This window comes from Oryctolagus cuniculus, chromosome 16, assembly GCF_964237555.1.
Source record: "Oryctolagus cuniculus chromosome 16, mOryCun1.1, whole genome shotgun sequence".
Taxonomy (NCBI): Eukaryota; Metazoa; Chordata; class Mammalia; order Lagomorpha; family Leporidae; genus Oryctolagus; species Oryctolagus cuniculus.
Window position 1 is genome coordinate 33,040,620 of NC_091447.1, and position 19,463 is coordinate 33,060,082.

The 19,463-nt window shown below is 41.7% G+C and overlaps 1 protein-coding gene across 5 annotated transcripts in view; it reads left to right on the forward strand.

Annotated features, from left to right (window-relative positions):
- Positions 1-19,463, forward strand: part of HECW1 (HECT, C2 and WW domain containing E3 ubiquitin protein ligase 1) — a 407,022-nt gene that overhangs the window by 64,200 nt on the left and 323,359 nt on the right. The gene's annotated exons all lie outside the window — the stretch shown is intronic.

A 19,463-nucleotide genomic window follows, 5' to 3' on the forward strand; every position in this document is an offset into this window, starting at 1 on the left:
CATCTTCCCAACCCCTTATGAACAACTTCAAACACATAGGAAGATGGACAAAATTTTATTGTGAGCGTAGCTATTATTTTAAAGGAAAACTTTCCCTTGGAACATGTGAAGGTTAGTTTCGGTAGCATCATACCCGGCTGCATCAGAGTAGGTTGCTTCTTATTCAAGTGGGGCCTGGTGTGTTTCCTTCACCACGCAGGCTGTGAATCTCCAATGAAAGGCTTTTTATAAGCACCACAAATAACTGCCCAAAAAACGTAGCTGGTTTGAAGATGAGTAGAGTCCATCTCATCTTTGCTAGACCTCGTCCACCGATGCAAGATGACGAATTTGGGGAAGACCCGAAGCCTTTCTGTACTGAAGAAGCCCCGGAAGAGCTGGGGCAGCACGTTAGTTCCGTCCTTCCCACAAATGCTGCTCCCTTTGGGGAATGCCGGCTTCCATGGCTCTTTCTCAATATTCCGGCTTCCGTGGCTCTTTCTCAATATCCGGTCACTGTGCCTTCCTCACAGCACAACTTATTTCAGCTTTCTCACAGCTCTGCTCCCTTTTTCCTGTCTAATTTATGTCTTGAGTTTGATTGTTCCCTTGCCCACCAGAGCACTTTCCTCTTAAGGCTCGCAGTGGCTAATGGCCTGCTCACATTTGAGTAACCTTTCAGATAATGCTTCCCAGCGAGCCACATGGTATTTTCTCAGCATATGTTTACCTGTTTCTCAAGGAAGACTTTCAGAGAAGTGGATTTACCTGATGAGGTAGATGGCATTTGCAGATAAAGAGAGACAAACAAGGGCAGTTACCGATAAATGATGGTGAACCTTTTGTACCTCCAGATTCAATTCTGGAGTCCATTACTGCACGCAAAGTGCTTTGTGGGTAGACGGTAAAGGAGGCTTGATGTCTCCTTTTGCTCTGCTCTGTTTCAGAAAGTGGCAGGCTGCAGTTGGAAGAATGACACAGATGGAGCTGTAGCGAGGGGCCGTGAAGCCGCTCTAATTTTGTATGTTGGGGGCTATTTTCAGTATGCTTTGAAATAGAGGTTCTTCTAGATGTAAGTCACTTTCTAGAAGTTTGTCTCGAAGCCACCTGTGTTAGGCAGTGCCTGTTGCCATGCAAAGGCCTGGGCCTCAGCCCTTGAGCTCTTGTACTGCTGTTTTGGGGCAAGGGAAGGGGGGCTGGAGTTTGAGAATTTGCATTATAAAAAAGCTCTCTGGCTATTTCATGTACATTAAAGTTTAAGAGCCAATTCTCTCCAGTTTCAGCATTGGGAATTTCCTGAAATTATGGGCAAACATTTTTGTGATTTGCATATGAACATTTTTTTTTTCATGACAGTCAAAATATTTGGAGCTATTACTCTAGGAAACAGAAGACTCTGATACTGAAGGAATTAATACTACTCCCGCACACATCTGGGACTGAGTGGTTTGGCTTCTGTGGGAAATGGCACCCAGGGAGGCTTAACAGCCAGGTGAACTTTGCAGATCCAAGCCCCAGTGTTCCCTCCTCCTGTCCATCTGTGGTGGGGGCTTCCATGGCTGTGTGGCCATTCCACAGTCTGATCGTGTCACCCCTCATTCAGAAATCTCATGTATCCCTCACTCCCTAATGGCCTCAGGGTCTTAGACTGATGCCAGAGCATCAAGGCTTTACTTGTCCCTCCCTAAGGTGTTCAGTCATCTTTTCCTGTATTTGACTTCCAGCCAAGGGGAGCCACTCATCATTTGGTTCTCTGCGTACTGTGGTTTTAAGAAAGACTGCAACCTCAAACTAACCTGAGTTCCAGCCCCAACACTGTCGCTTACGGACTGTGTGACTCCGGGCTAGTGACTTAGTCACTCTGAGCCTGGATTTCATCCTTTATAGAATGTGAATAATAGTGAATGTGAGGGTTAAAGAGTCAGCACAACCACGGTGCTTAGCACAGCGTCTGACCCACAGGGAGAGCTCAAAAAGGTTGACGGACAATGTTGCTTCCATCTCCTGCCTTCTGTGCTTCTCTGCAAGTCCCAAACCCATGAAAGAGCCCAGAACTCAATCCTAGTCTCCCACAATTGGTCACAGAAACTCAAATACTTGAGCCATCACCTGCCGCCTTCCATGGTGCACTTAGCAGGAAGGTAGAATCGAAAGCAGAGCTGGGACTTAAACCCAGGCATTTTGTATAGGATATGGGCATCCTAAGCAGCATCTTTTTTTTTTTTTTTTTAACAATTCCTTGCTACCACAGCATCATTATTTCTAAAGCATAAACATTAACAATAAAATCTTAAATGTGAGACATCTTAACCTCTGTGCCAAATACCTTCCCCCTATTTTGCAAACCCTTTAGGTCCCTGGTTCATCTGTCTTGCACCCATGAAAATGGCTCTTGTCTGATTATTCCCATGGATCCAGGAGAAAGCTTTCTTGGCCATAGAAGGTACTTCACTGGAATTGGGTTTTAATGCTGCTCACCTTAGAGAGGAATTTAGTACAGGACATCTTCCAGGTTGCCTAGAAATGGATTGAATTAAACAAGACCCAATGTGACGTGCAAGAAAGCATCAGATGTCACTGACTCTGCAGCTGGCTCTGCAGATAACTTTCCACTGGGATGCTGGCTTGAATGACAGCTTCTGTTTGTTAGGCTTCTTGAGGTTTGTCTGGCACCAGTCGCCATGTGAAGCCCTATCTCCTTTAGTGCTCACACTAGCCATTGACTCCCTCAGTTTGGAGGTGAGAAAAGAAAGGCTGAGAGAGACAAAGGTGCCCAAGGCGCACCATCAGCAGCTGTGCAATGCTTGACATCACTGAGCTGCTGTGGCGCTCCTTCCCCTCCACCCTGCGCACCTTGGCTCACCCTGACTTACAGGTCTCACAAAGGTGCTGTCATTGTGCATCTTTAAATTAGGAGTGGCTTAGTGAAAAGGAAAGCTCAGTTACAAATGTAGGATTTTCATAACTATTCCTAAAAATACCATTTTTTTTAAAACAGAAGACGATACCTGATTCAAACAAAGAAAACTCTGAAAATAACATTATCTAGACAACAAAGCCGGTCAACTCCATGGCAACATGGAAGACATCCTACACTAAATTCCTTTGTATCATGAAAAGCATTAAAATCTTCCTTAGAAGTGCAAGGTCCTTTCCAAGTATCACCAAGAAAATAGAAAACATTTTCTGTGCAATAGTTCATCCCCTTTTCTCCTGCAGTGAGAAACCATTAAAGTCAGCGACACTCGGGAGAAGTAGGTTCTTGCTTTGCATAGGAAATTATAGAGGGAAAGCAGCCATCCCGTGATGCTGGAGAGAGTGACTGACAGCCGCACTCAAGGGCTCCTGCCTGAATGGAGCCATATTATTTCTGTAGCATCAGAGGTGAAGCTGAAACCCCTGACACTGAGAGCTGCACAGATGGTGCTAGAATGCTTCCACCTGAGTCTGAGAACTCCCTGTGTCGCCTTTGTTCCGGGTAGACTGCACTTCATTACAGTGTGGTTAAGAGTTAGATGTGGAGGAACACTGATTTTTTCTTCATACTATTTGTTAAACTCCTTACTTAGTATAGAGTTAATCTTACGAGTATAAAGTAAACTGAAAGTAGATCATTGTAAAAATTTAGACAGGGACTAAGAGGAAGGAGGAAGAAGAGTGGGAGTTTGGGTGGGCAGGAGGGTGGGGGGGGGATATCACTATGTTCCTAAATCTGCATATATAAAATACCTGAATTTTGTTTACCTTAAATAAAAAGATCTAGGAATGATATTAAAATTGAATGATCTGGCTGGCACTGCGGCTCACTAGGCTAATCCTCTGCCTGCAGCGCCAGCACTCTGGGTTCTAGTTCAGGTTGGGGTGCCAGATTCTGTCCCGGTTGCTCCTCTTCCAGTCCAGCTCTCTGCTGTGGCCCTGGAAGGCAGTGGAGGATGGCCCAAGTGCGTGGGCCCTGCACCTGCATGGGAGACCAGGAGGAAGCACCTGGTTCCTGGCTTTGGATCGGCACAGCGCGCTGGCCATAGCGGCCATTTGAGGGGGTGAACCAACAGAAGGAAGACCTTTCTCTCTGTCTCCCTCACTGTCTAACTCTGCCTGTCAAAAAAAAAAATTGAATGATCTTTATATCTGATCCCTTTAATGTTGTTATTTCATGCTTTAAAAGGAAGACTATGGTTGCTTGGGGCAACTTTATATATGCTATATTTCTTTTCTCTCTCTTTTTTGTTTTGCTGAGAGATCAAATATTCCCTGAAACAAAGATTATACTTCCAGGGGTGGGTGTTTCATATGGAGATGAGGGTGACAGTTGGGACACTCACATCCCATATTGTAATTCATTGGTTCAAATCCTGACTCTGCTGCAGATCCAATTCCTGCTAATGCACACCCTTTGGGCAGAAGGCGATGGCTCAATTACTTGTGTCCCTGCCACCCAAAGTGGAAGACCCAGAATGAGTTCCAGGAAGCTCCTGGATTCAGCTTGGCCCAGCCTCAGCTGTTTTGGACATTTGGATAGTGAATCAGCAGATGGAAGATCTTTTTCTCGCTTTTCCTCTTTCTCTCTGCCTTTCAAATAAAATATGAAATTTTATAGGATTATACTTCTAGTTTTAAGAAAAATTAATACAAAGAAGTGTGTTTTCAATATAGCCTGTATCATGTATTGTATATACTAAATACTTCAGCGTAGCCTATGACTACTTTAATTTATACCTAAGGGAAGTTGGATAACATGGCAATTGTCCTGATCAGGAGCTTGTATCTCAGGGGTTGTGTAAAAGAACCTAACCAAGAGTTCATTATCCAGAGCATGGTTGAGCTTTTATTTGTCACTGCGTAAATCAGCCTTGAAAAGCGCATTAATTAGCTTTGGGATGTTAGAAATAAGTTTTCATAGGTAAAATGAGTCACAGCTTAGTTTGGCCAGAGAGGTTATTCTGACACCTTGGTCTTTGAACCCAGAGGGCAAAATAATGAGACATATTCAGCAGCTAAAGGTCTGGCATTCCCGTGCTGTAGCCCTCAGACCCATAGAGGAGTCTCATAATTTCATCAATGGATTGACTTTATTCTGCCATCAGCAGGGCTGTTTGACACTTTTGTTCAGGGTGCTCTTTGCTGAGTCTAACAGGATACAAACTGGGGACAGAACCAGCACCAGCACAGAATGTGTGACTCTGCTTGGGGTGCCAGTATTGAGTGGTTGGTCAGGCTTGCTTCCACTGTTCTGTGGCTCTTGGCATATCCTGCAGGAGTAATCTGGTTCCCACTGGAAACGATATGAAGAGCCTGACCATTTTGTGTATTCAATTTGACTTAGGCTTATTTGCACAAAGTACGTTCTCTTTGTTTTCCTGTATATTTTCAATGCTTTAAATGCAGTTTTATTTGTAAGGATTTGTATGTTCATTTAAGGTTTTGTAGACTTCCCTAACCCTTGTGTTTTTCCAGGGAACCTCCCCAAGTACGTATGAAACCATTGTCTGTTGTATACAGCCATAAAGCGAGACAACAGCCCTCACTATGTTTTTAGTTTAATTCAAGTTTTCACCTGATATTTACTGAGCATCCCTTAGGTTCAGTGCCCAGTGCGGGTCGAAGCAGGATGGTGAGAAAAAAGGCACAAAGGTGCATAAGATTTGGCCTCATTAGTGCAGGCGCTTACCTGCCAATTGCACTGAGGTTACAGTTAGATTAAGCGAGGTTACAGTAACACTAATCCTGTAAAACTGCTCTTGTGGCTTCTACCACAGTTCCCACTTCTGCCGATCTGGTAGGTGGGCCTCATTTTCTTGCCTTATTTCTAGATCTCCTGCTCTTGCCCCCAGAGGAGGGTACCTCAGACATGCCTGTCTCTCCCTGCTATACATAGCTCATAATTAAAAAGAGTAATTTATCAACTACACTGAGTGTGAGAGTCAGTGCTGTACTGGTAAGTGTTGAAAACCTGACCATTTTTGAAAAATGAAGGATATGCATTTTAAAAATCACTGACATGATGGCTGTAAAGCACACAGTTTACAAACAATAAGATATAAAACCATCTTATTGTAAATTCCATAAGGTCAATTGATTTTCATCTAATTTTACCTTGAATTTTTATTTTACTTCTTAATAATGTCTTATAATAACCACATTCTTTAGACACTATTGCCTTTTATCTTTTTCTAAAATTTTGTTTTATGATTTATATCACTAATACTGCTAATGTAGTTTGTCTGAAACATTTAATTTTATATGGTTTTTGGCTTTTCATTTGTGTTGTAATTTGCTTTTTTATTTTGGCAAGGTAATCTTTAATTGCATCTATTTCTAACTCTTTAATGCTTGCTTTTCCTGTCTATTGTCTACATTCTCACTCAGTTTCACCAAACAAGTTCTTTTGATGATTATGCATAATCTCTGACATTTAGAGGTGGATGGGAGCTCTGTATGTCCTACCTCCAACTACACGGAAACACGGTGTGCTATGACACTGGCAAGTCTCACAATGAATTTGGCCACCTGTGCAAACATGCATTCACAAGAGGGCACAAGATAGCTCATGCCCTGTCTGTGAACATGAGAGAGCCCCACACACTGCCCTCTAGGACACTCCAGCACACTGCTTGCTGCACAGATTTACAGATGTCTCGAGGACGGGCTGCTGGACTTGCACTAGGCTCAGGAGGGGACCGTGCTGTAACACAGAGCTGAATGACTCCTAGATGTGCAATGTCTGACAAAAGGTGTGCTTTTTCCTGGCCCATCAGGTTCTTCACAGCCATTGGTGCCAAGTGGGAGGTGCCTGTGCCATGCTACTTGTCAATGAAAAGTTACCTCCAAACCCCATACACAATTAGTCATCTTCTCTGATGCTCAAATAGGAACCAGGCTTCATCACAGTCCATTATGCCCCTCCTACAGGAACTGGGTGTTCCTGGAGATAGGAGAGCAGAGATTTCAGATCAGGGAAACTCAGGTGTTCTTTAACCACCCATGGTTTACTGGGTGAACTCAATACTGAAGTAGTTTAATATTAATTCCTGACAGCATAACATTTAATTTCTTAGCTTTTACTTTACCCTACATATTAAGCATTCATTTTATACTGCTTACTGGATCCTTCCTACCTTTAATGTCATAGTCTCTTATTTTCTTGTTTTATACATTAAGTATTTTCACATTTATGTAATCTATAATTTTATCTCCATTGTATTTCACAGTGAGATTGTCTTTGTGCTCACAGATAGCCAGTGTGACGAGCAAAGTCCACACCATCAAGAACAGAGTTTGCAGGGCTTCTTCCCATCTCCTCTCTGCAGCTGTCCTCAATCTGCTTCCTGTGTTCTCCCACCTCGCCAGGATTTCATCCTATTTCACCATGGAGAGCTATAGAGTAAAATTTTTATAGGCCAACAAAGATTCTCCCTTCTTGGACACTCATTTGCATAATTGAAAATGTGTTACTTGCCATATTTCATACCTTTTATCTTATGAATTCAGAAATTAGCCAAATTGCATTTAACTATACTCAAACACACAAAGTGATAGGACTGTCTCACCCAGTAGAGAGCAGGTTCTGACACCATGAACTTGAGAATCTTGAGGGCTTACAACCTGAGAGTTGTTTTCTGCTGGTCTAATCGCTGGCACCTCTGACGTTGCTGGTATTTCGGCCAAAGGGAAAGTTAATGTTCTGGAGAGTCTCGCATGAAAAATTGGCTGGCTCGAAATGACACAGATCATTTCTGCTCACAACTCATTGGTCGGGGAAACCTCCTGCCCCCAGGCTACAGCAGACCAAAAAGGGCAGTTCTGCAAGGGGGAAGAACTGGAGATATTTGACCAACAGCACAATGCCTCCCCAAAATAGCCCCCTGTGATGTTTTTGCCAGGGTTAAAATTAAATCATGAAAAATGGTCAGTGAATAAGTTAGAATTATAGGACTGGTTCTTTGAAACAGCATTATTGAAACCACTTTCTAGATTGTCATAGAAGCTCTTTTCCCTCTGTGTGACATCCTAGTAATACCCATAGTTACAAAAACCTATTGTAAAATCCTTAAAATCCGAAAATGATACTGTAAGTTGCTTTGCAAGTTCAAGTTTTCTGAGACATCACTCCATTTGAAAAGAAAAAAAAGGGGGGGGAGGTGAGTTTCCTCTTTGGCTTCTTGCCATTGGGGGCCCACACAGCCCCTGCGACTCCAGGGCACGCAGCCTTTGGGCCACCCACCTCATGCTTCCTGGCCTAGATGCTTCTCCAAGAGGCTGGCCCCTGGTGCTCGGTATGCATCCAGATATTCCTCTCTTTTAGATAAAGCCCTCACTCTCCTATGCATTTCTGTCCCTTAATAAAAGCTTAAAAATACTGCCTTGTTTATCTATGCTGGTATTCAGAATTCTTCTCTGAATGGTAGGCAAAAACCCCCACGGGCTTATTAATAGAGAATTTATTAATAAACACATGATGATATCATATGGCACCCCAGATGGGACTCTTAGGGGGCCGTATTCCAATTTCATATTTTAGGGGGCCAATTCCATTATCCTATACAAAATCAACTCAAAATGGATCAAGGCTCTAAATGGATAAACTGGAGATCATTATGTGAAGTCAAATAAGCCAGGCACAGAAAGACAAATACTGCATATTTTCTCTCATTTATGGAAAAAAAAAAAAAAAAACAACCAATCGGCACTTAGAATAGTGATTTCTAGAGGCTGAGATTGGTTGGGAGAGGGTGAAAAGAGGAAAGCTGAAGAATGGTTACCGCCAGTGCCGCAGCTCACTAGGCTAATCTTCTGCCTTGCGGTGCCGGCACACCGGGTTCTAGTCCCGGTTGGGGTGCCAGATTCTGTCCCGGTTGCCCCTCTTCCAGGCCAGCTCTCTGCGGTGGCCCGGGAGGGCAGTGGAGGATGGCCCAAGTGCTTGGGCCCTGCACCCCATGGGAGACCAGGAGAAGCACCTGGTTCCTGCCATCGGATCAGCGCAGTGCGCCGGCCACAGCGGCCATTGGAGGGTGAACCAATGGCAAAGGAAAACCTTTCTCTCTCTCTCTCTCTCTCTCTCTCACTGTCCACTCTGCCTGTCAAAAAAAAAAAAAGTTACCAAAACATAATCAAATAGAAGCAACAAGTTTTAATGTTCCATAGCAAAATGGGTGACTAAAGTTCACACTGATGTATTATACACTCTATGAATAACCGGCAGAGACAAGCTGGCAGTTTCCAGATACAAAGGAAAGATAAGGAAATGGAAAGGCTAATTGCCTAGTTTTATGAGTTTATGGTATGTATATGTGGTGAAATATTGCACTGTACCCCATAAAAATAAAAGCATTACATGTCAATAAATATATATTTAAAAAATTATAAAAAGGGGGGAGCTCTATTTGGACATCACAGAAGTTGCAATAGAGAGCTGGTTTCTGTCATAAAGATGATGTGAACTTCAATCAGGAAACTGCATTCATAGAAAGTACTGTAACCTCATTATGGTAGCCAACCCCAAAAGGACAAACACCATATGTTCTCCCTGATCTGTGATAACCAACAGAACATCTGAAAGGTTATCTATAAAATTGACACTGTAAGATGCAATGACTTTGAACAATCCTTGTTTCAACTGCTGAGGAACAGGTTTTTTCCCCATAATATTTGTTGTACTCTTTACTTAGTATAGACTTAATCATATGCATATAAAGCAATTGAAAATAGATCTTAGTAAAAAATAAGAATGGGAATAGAAGGAGGAGGAAGAAGAGGGGTAGGCAAGTGGGTGGGAGGGTGGGTATGGTGGGAAGAATCACTATGTTCCTAAAGTTGTAGTTATGAAATGCATGAAGTTTGTATTCCTTAAATAAAAGATTTCTGGGGCGGGGGGAAGAAAATACCTTAACCTTATTATGGAAAAATAAATGAGGTAAAAAAGGAAATGTTTCTGGTATTTCATTACTTTTAAGTAATTTTCCACTTTAAAGGTTTTTCCTATTAACTGACAATAATAATCAAGAAGAGAACTTCTACCATATTATATTAAATATACCATAACTAATAGATGCTGAGACTTTGGGGTATTAACCAACATTTAGCTGATACCTCTCACAAAATCTCAGGACTACCTCTCTGACCAAACCCAGGGACACCTTCTGCATAGGATACGATAGCAGCACACCCAGGAGCCAGCAGCGATGGCTCAAGTGATTGGGTCTCCGCCACTCATACGGAAGACCTGGATTGCCTGAGTGCTCCCAGCTTTGGTCCCATGGCTGTTGCGAGCATTTGAGGAGTGAACCAGTAGATAAGAGTGCCCTTACACTCCCTCTAAAAGAAAAAATATGTAAAACACATTTTAGAAAGAATACAATAGACTATCTATACCATATTTTGAATCCTGGGTTTTTTTTTTTTCTAACATGGGGAAAACTACTTACTGTGATAGATATTCAACACCTGTGAGTCAGTGTGGGGAGAGAAGAAAATTTGCAGGGTGGATTCAAAGCCAATAGACATTCTTCAATTCTGATATTACCCTATAAACCTATGGTCATGACTAAGAAAATGAGTATTATAGGAAGGAAAGAGGAGAGATCATGTATTACTTTATTGTACTACATAAGCATGGATTTTCAAAGAAATAGTGACAGTGGGAGACCCTGGATGGAGAAGATGAAGGAGAGTTGAGTGGATTAGTGATGTATTTTACTAAACAGTTTCACTCCTCATCATTCCAGGCTGTCCCCAAAGACCAGAGAGCTTGCTGCTATGGGGTCAACTGAGGAATGATTCCTCATCCAGTGATCCAAGTGAGGCAATCTTAAGGTTTCCAGGTGAACCCATTTGCAGATATACCCTCTTCCCATAATATTCTACCTTCCATAACCCAAATTCTCTCCTACTTTATTCATGGCCTCTACCTTTATGAACGTTTATTCTGCACAATTTTCCCTACTGACATTGATCTATTTGGTCTTCATTTCTATTGCTAACAGGTTACTGTATGACTTAATTTCAAATCTCAGCATTGCAAGAGCATTTTCCCCTTTCCATATGTTTGGTAGGAACTTTGTGCTAGTACCTCTCAGGCAAGCTATCCCAGTCACAAAACAGAATAATTCATGGATCAAATTAAAATATTTTAATCTCATAGTTTATTACATCAATTAAACCAAAAATCATGGGAAAATGTGGTAGATTATAAGGACACTTGAGAAGGCATCTATTTGTATATTTGCAAAGGGATGGCTGACTCCGCCTAAATCTTGGATTAATAAAGTCCTTGTGGGGCTGGTGCCATGGCGCAGTAGGCTAACCCTCCACCTGAGGCGCCGGCATTCCTTATGGGTGCTGGTTCTAGTCCCGGCTGCTCCTCTTCCAATCCAGCTCTCTGCTGTGGCCTGGGAAGGCAGTGGAAGATGGCCCAAGTCCTTGAGCCCCTGCACCCACATAGGAGACTGGGAAGAAGCTCCTGGCTCCTGGCTTCAGATCGGCACAGCTCTGGCTATTGCGGCCATTTGGGGAGTGAACCAATGGAAGGAAGACCTTTCTCTGTGTCTCCCTCTCAATGTCTGTAACTCTACCTCTCAAAGTCCTTGTGTCCTGTCATTCATAGAAGCCTACCACTCTAATGGTATCATTCAGAGGCTAGAGTTGGATTTGAGCAAGAGGACCCACAGACTTGTAGATACCTAGGGCGTTTAACACATCCTGGCTCTCTTTATGTAACTACATGTTAGCCTATAGCTGTAGCTTGTCGGTTAACTGCTAAACAGCCATGGTTTCTAACTACTCCTGAGCAAGACACTTGTATAGCCAGAGTGGGAGCAAATGCCTGACACCAATGGGTAGCAATATCAGCTGTGACCCACTTGTTAACCCACAGGTGGCATGCTCATGACTACATATTTTCCAGCTCTAAGTCATACTTGCATTTGTGCCATCGTATATTCTGCTTTCTATTTTTAGCATTTCAGGTTTCTAATTTGTTGTCAGTATTAATCATATATCATGCATTCTGCTGATGTCTGGAAAGCCACTGCTTATCTGGACTTAGTATCCACGTGAGCTCCCCTGTAGCTCACAAGCCTCATAACTCACTATCTATGCTTCACAATGTTTATTCACTTCATCTTATTTGCTTTTCTCATCTTTTTAGCAGAATTGAATATTTTCAAATAATACAGCAAACTCATGTTCTGCAAAAGAGTAGGAAGACTGATATAAAACGCAATAGAACAAAATACACTTTAGAGGCCTTGGATAATAACTGCTTCTGTTTTGAGAAGTGGTGTAATGTATTCTTTTAAAGGAAATTCTTCAGTTGCTTCTCTTGCTAATTTTTGCATGGTCATTTTAGAGAACTGGAAAATATAGAAAAGTACAAAGAAGAAAAAAATCATCCTTGTGCCACCACTTTGTGGTAGCCAATGTCAACATTTTTATGTATTTCATTTTTAAATTCTTATTTCAATAGATACCTTTTCCGAACTGTTAAGATCGTATATACAATTGTACCTCCGGGTCTTTTCCCTAAATATTATGTTGTGAGCCTTTCTTTGTCGCTCTTGATAATACTTTTTCAAAACTGTGCTCCTCTTCCCTGATATACTGACTGTTTCTTGTTTTCTATAATGTATTTAACACTATATACAAAAGGATTTATGCATATGACTTTCTCTCTCTTCTATCATTACACAGTGATTATGAGATTAATGGTTGAAAGGACCCGAGTGTCCGTAAGGCTCTGGAGATGGATATTATCAAATTACTTTCCAGTAGGGTTGTTGAGCTTACGTTGTCATGCAATAGGAGCTGCACTGAGAAAGGTGGATTGAGAACATAGTCTGAGTTTTGTACTGAATTAACATTTAATCTTAGTGCACATTAAGACAAATGTTGACCTAAAGTAACATTTTCTTTCCTCAAGAATCTGGGATACTCTTGTCTTCTCCGATAGACGTGGTACATGAAAAACTAGAAACTCCAGTTAGCATGTGATAATTCTCTGGCCCTTCCTTGTTTCTAGAAAACCTTGCCCACATTATTGAGCATGATCTTTGTTGGCTAAGGTACTCTTTCCCCACCACCCATTTCTCAGATCTCTTAGGACAGTCAAGTTCCATGGATGTAACCAGTCTATGCCTTCAATGGGGTACGTATTGTGTTCTCAATCCTTTTATTACCTTCCTTGAGCCAAAAGAAATGGGCTGTGACAACCAGGACTCAATGTCCTGCCACCTCATTTGAGACAGGTTCAGCCAGGAGGTTTTCTCTGAAGGAAACATTAAAAGAACAGGGAAGCATATTTTTTTAGATTACGTAAGAGTTTTCCAATCATTGTGTTCCCCTTACTTGCTACAACAGGTATAATTTATTTTCTAGATAAGGGACTCTCAGGTACTAAGAGTGACTTAAGAGCAACAATAACTGTCACATTTTGGTAGTTCCATTTATTTCCCAAGAAAAAGAAAGAACCATTAATGACCTGGTGATCCTGACTGGTGCTTTGGGCATACAGGGGGCATATAGGCTTCCCTTGGGTGTCCCTGGTAACACGGCTGTACAGTGTGTACCACCTTTTGTCCAGGCTGTCTCAGGAAGCCACCCATGTGGTCACTGGGATGTTGATCTTCTGAGTGATCTTTTCTGACTTGAAAGACCACTCACCTTTGGGAAGGCCTCCCCTGTCTTACCATACCTCGTACCCAGAGGGCACAGCCCTCCATGGTCATCACTCCTGTGTCTTGGGCCAGCACCTTCAGTACTGAGGTTGGTAGAAATTGGCCCTAATGACAAATCATTGACCATTTTCTTTCTCCTCTCACACTGTTAGGAGTAATCCTTTTTGTTCATTTCTTTCTTTTGACATTGATAGGATTTCAACTTTTTGGTATTTTGAGTAGTTTGATTTTGGTAATGGTAATATGGATATATTAATTCAAGAAGTAGATAGGTCTTCTATCTAGACTTGATTTCCTCTTAACCCAAATGTGGCTTCTTGTTTCTAAGGCAGTTATTTTATTCAGTATCTAGGGCCTGGCTAGGATCTGTCGCACTCAGTTGTTTCATTTTGCTTGGTTACTTTGAGGACAAACAGCAGGTACCTCTGTGAGGATCCAATTCAGCATTTCCATCCAAGGCAGGGATGTGTACGGGTCCTGGCTATTTGACTCTGACTGTGTACATGCATGAAATCTGTCTCAATGATTGAATGCCCTCAGAGAAGAGAGCACAAGGGATGGCTCTCTCTGCGTGCTCCTGGGTCAGCATGCCCTGTGTGTGAGATGGGAACTGGAAAATACAGGGGGCCTAGCAGTATGTTTTTAGCGCCTTCTTTCACAGCGTGTGCTGCTAGAGTTGTTTCAGAAAGCTTTCAAGTTTGGAAGTTCCATAATACACCTTTCTAAATTAAGTCCATGGTGGTTCTAAAATTCATTTGGAGTATCATTTATAATATTCTGCACTCATGTACATCAGAGAATAAGAAAAAATAGACTCCATTTAAAAGAGTTTCATGTTTTACCTTAACTTGTGTGCATGTTAACTTCACAAAAGCCTTGCCTGTTGTAGGAGCTCGGGAAACTGGCAAGAGCCCTGGCTTCAGGTCTCTCAAACTCATTCATATGGCCCAATAAATCAACTTCTTAAACAAAAAATAAGAAAAACCATTGTTAATTGGAAACAAAAAGCACCCTGTTCCTGGTCCCAGTATTCATTTCTCTAGAGATGGAATCAGAAGGAGAACTTTTAGAAAAGAATGTCTTATTCTGTGTACACTTGAGAAAGTTAGGTAGGGAAAGAGGAGAAAATCTCTCTTTGGTGTGGGTGATGACACACAGTCTTGGCCACCACAGGTTCTGATGAAGTGAGACAGGGAGCAGAATCTCTCACCCTGGCTTTTCTACGTAATGGTTTTATGGATGTTAGAGAAAGACAGTGTCCTCAGAGCTTGCTGCCTCATGGGGGGCGGCAGTGGAAAACTGGTCAGTGCCCTACAAAGGCTGATGCCTTCTGGGGGGCAGGTGATAAAGCCCACCTGCCCCAGCTCTAAGCAGTGGCCCTGATGAGGAGGAGGGTGTCTCAGCACAGAGCTGCAGCTGTCTGTTAATGGTATATTCTTCCCCCAGCCATAACCAATGTCTCCCCTTTCAGAGCCCCTAAATCTACCTAAGGCACTGCTACATGAAGAAAAGCGGGTTTGATTCATTCTGGGAGAATGATCCACAGGACTTGGTGATCCCTGGGGAATGATAGGGTGAGGATGCAGCAGGTGGGACAGGTGGGGAAACACCTGTCCTCACACAGGGAAAGCCCTTCCAAGACTGAACACATAATTCTTGGGGCCCAGTGACAAAGGAAATTATAGGACACCTTGCATAAGAGTTAAGAATGTCAAGATGGTGACAGCAGAGCACTAAACCAAGCATGGGGCCCTCAGGGCAGGTCCACAGGCCCATGAAGCCAGCCCTGAGCCCTTCACTCCCTGTAGTTGCCACTGCTCACTTCAGGCTGAGCAAGGACAGCCCACATTGCTCCTGCTCTGCCCCTAGGCCATCCCAACCCTAACACAACACACACACACACACACACACACACTCTCTCTCTCTCTCTCATTCACACTCATTTATACACACACATACTCATTCACACAAAGGTACTTCCAAAATCTCCAGGAAAATTGGAACTGAAAGACAAGTTTATTTTGGTGCAATGAATTTTGAAATCCCTGCATTTGAGTATACACACTCATATTTACTTACAGTCTTCCCATAATTTCTGGAGGCTAACAGGTATCCAGCATTCTTGCCACCAGGAGCAAGTTGGGTAATATCTCTCTGAAGACTGACAGTGTGTTTGATGCTTTGTGTGTGTTCCATTCCAACCCTCCAGGGCTGTGCAATTCCTAGACAAGAGTGCCAGCACTCTACCTTCACATTCAAAATTTCCTAGAATCTCCATTTCCCCCTTCTCTCGCTCCCATCTCCAGGCATCTCACTCAGAGAACAGCTTCTGGGCTTCTGACACAGGAGGGCTGCGTTCCGATGACACTGGCCTTCCTGTCTCCATCTCTGCCCCTGGCCGCAGAGTTGGTTCAGACTGCACTCTGTGTCTCGCTGCAGATGTTCACAATACTGCTCTTGATATTTTCACAGGAGTCCTCCCTCGAAGAGTCTCTTACAAGCTAAACAATTTGTATATTTTTCACTTTTAAAATCGTTAAAAATTATTCATTATATGTTTAAATAGTTGCAAAGTTTATTATTTACATGAATATTTACATTTCACAATAAAATTCTTGTTTAGAAAGATAAAGCCAAGGAAATCTACACTTTATAGACTTACCTAGTCACAATCATTAGTTCACAAAATAAATGAAAGATTTTATATAATAGGTATTTTCAATAACCTTTTCCCCCTAGATTTAACATTTTTCACTGGCCCCTCTAAGATTTATCCCAAAATAATGAGTTTTTTAATTTATTTATTTGAAAGACTGAGTTAGAGAGAGAGAGAGAGAGATGGGGAGGGAAGGAGGGGTCTTCCATTGGCTGGTTCACTCTCCAAATGGCCATAATAACCAGAGCTGGGCCAGTCCAAAGCCAGGAGCCAGAAGCTTCTTTCAGGTCTTCTGTGAGAGTACAGGGCCCCAAGAACTTAGGCCGTCCTCTGCTGCTTTCCCAGGCTATTAGCAAAAGAGCTAGGAGGGAAGTGGAGCAGCCAAGACTCAAACCAGCTATGGGATGCCAGCATTGCAAGCAGCAGCTTTTCTCACTACACCACAATGCCAGCCCCAAAATAATGTTTCTAAAAATACTAATTTATTTGAAAGGGAGAGCGACAGAGAAAGCACTTATCTGCTGATTCACTCCCCAGATGCCTACAATAGCCAAGACTGGGCTGGGCCATAGTTGGGAACCCAGAACCACCTGTGAGGTCTCGCAAGTGGGTGACAGGAATCCAATAATTTGAGACATCACTCCTGTCTCCCAAGGTGCACTTCAGCAGGAAGCTGAAGTAAGAAGTCGGAGCTGGGAATTAAATGCAGATTCTCCAATGTTGAACTTGGTGTCTTAACTGCTAGGTTAAATAACCATCCCTACCCTAATATATTTTCATGGTGGGAAGTTTTAGTGATCATTATGTTATACCTCTCTGCAACAAAATATGCATATAAGTGGGGATTAAAATTTTAAAATTCCTTGTGAATATAAAGTTTTCTATATGTTGGAAATAGCTGCATTGATATAGTGTTATAATCATGATTAGTATTCAATTCAATTGAAAATTCAATTCAAAACACAAATGTTATACATTTTTTGTCAGAAAAATGAAAATTTGTATTAGCAATAATCTCCTTTTTGAAGTTGTATTAACTTTTAATGTGCAGCATATTTGCATTTTACAATGGCCATCATGTCTGCTTAATCTGGACATAAATTATTCCTAATTGTCACCCTACTAAGAGACATATAAGAGGTTACACTTGACTCTGGAAAACAGATTTTTTTTTTTTTGCCAAAGAAACTTTTTATTTAAGGAGTACAAATTTGCTAAGTACAACTTAAGGAATATAGTGATTCTTCCCAGCATACCTGCCCTCCCACCCCCACCCCCACCCCCACCTCTCCTCCTTCCTCTCCCCTTCCCAGTCCCATTCTCCATTAATATTAGTTTTCAATTAACTTTATACATAGAAAACAAACTCTATACTAAGTAAAGATTTCAAAAATTTACACACACACATACACACAAAATGAGACCAAGTTTTATAGTTAATTCTCATAATACAACTCATTGAGGACAGAGATCCTGCATGGGAAATTAGTGCACAGTGACTCCTGTTGTTAATTTAACAATTAACACTCTTATGTATCATATCAGTGTTTATCCAAGGCTCTTAAAGTGAGCTGCCAAGGCTATGATACCCTTTTGAATTCACAATGTCTGTTGGTATTTAGATAAGGCCATAAACAAAGTGGAAGTTCTCCCTTCCCTTCAGAGAAAAGTGCATCCTTTTTTGATGGCCAGTTATTTCCACTGGTATCTCACAGAGATCCTTCGTGTAGGATGTTTTTGCCACAGTGTCTTGGCTTTCTATGCCTGAAATGCTCTCATGGGCTTTTCAGCCAGACCAGAATGCCTTAAGGGCTGATTCTGAGGTCAGAGAGCTATTTAAAGTGATTGCCATTCTATGAGTCTGTTGTGCAGGCTGCTTCCCATGTTGGGACATTCCCTCCTTTTTATCTATTATTATTGCCAGACACTTGATCTTATTTATATGATCCCTTTAACACTTAATGCTATCTGTATGATAGCTTTAACACTGAATATATGATTACTTTAACACTTAAGATGGCATTTTTACTACCCAACTTAATGGGATTTGGGGTCCCATGGCAAGTTTTTAAACTGTACTCTTAGAGTTAAGTCCATAGGAATGTATGTAGAACTATACAACTTTACAGTTATAAACTTCCTCCCCCCTCTCTTATTCCCATTCTTATTTTTTACTGATATCAATTTCAATTGACTTTATACACATATGATAAACTCTATGTTAAGTAAAGAGTTCATCAAATAATATGAAGAAAAAAAACCTGCTCCTTGATAGTCATGACAAGAGCTGTTCAAGGCATTACTTCTCAAAGTCTCAATTTCATTTCTACTGATTTTCTTTTGGGTTCTATGTTACCACAGATTGGGAGAACATATGGTATTTTTCCTTCTGGGACTGGGCTTATTTCACTAAGTATGATGTTTTTCAGATTCATCCATTTTGTTGCAAATGATGGGATTTCTTTTTTTTTATTGCTGTGTAGTATTCCATAGTGTTCATATCCCATAGTTTCTTTATCCAGTCTTTGGTTGATGGACATTTAGGTTGATTCCATGTCTTTAGCTATTGTGAATTGAACTGCAATAAACATGGGGGAGCAGATAACTCTTATTTGCTGATTTCATTTCCCTTTGGTAAATTCCCAGGAGTGGCATGGTTGGGTAACATAGTAGGTCTATATTCAGATTTCTGAGGTATCTCCATACTATCTTCCATGGTGGTTTTACCAGTTTACATTGCCACCTACAGTGAATTAGGGTACCTTTTTCCTACATCCTCTCCAGAATTTGTTATTTGTTGATTTCTGTCATCTTGATTGTTTCCAGAAATTTTTTAATTTCTCTTTTGATTTCTTCTATGACCTACTGTTCATTCAGGAGCATTTTGTTCAGTCTCCATGTGGTTGCATATGTTCTAGAGATTCCTGGGTTGCTGATTCCCAGCTTCATTGCATTGTGGTCCAAGAAGATGCATGGTATGAATTTGATTTTTTTTAATTTTCTGAGACTTTCTTTATGGCCTCGTATGTGGTCAATCCTAGAGAAAGTTCCATGCACTCATAGAAGAATGTGTTTTCTGCAACTGTAGGGTGAAAGGTTCTGTAGATATCTGTTAGGTCCATTTGGTCTATAGAGTCAATTAACTCTGCTGTTTCCTTGCT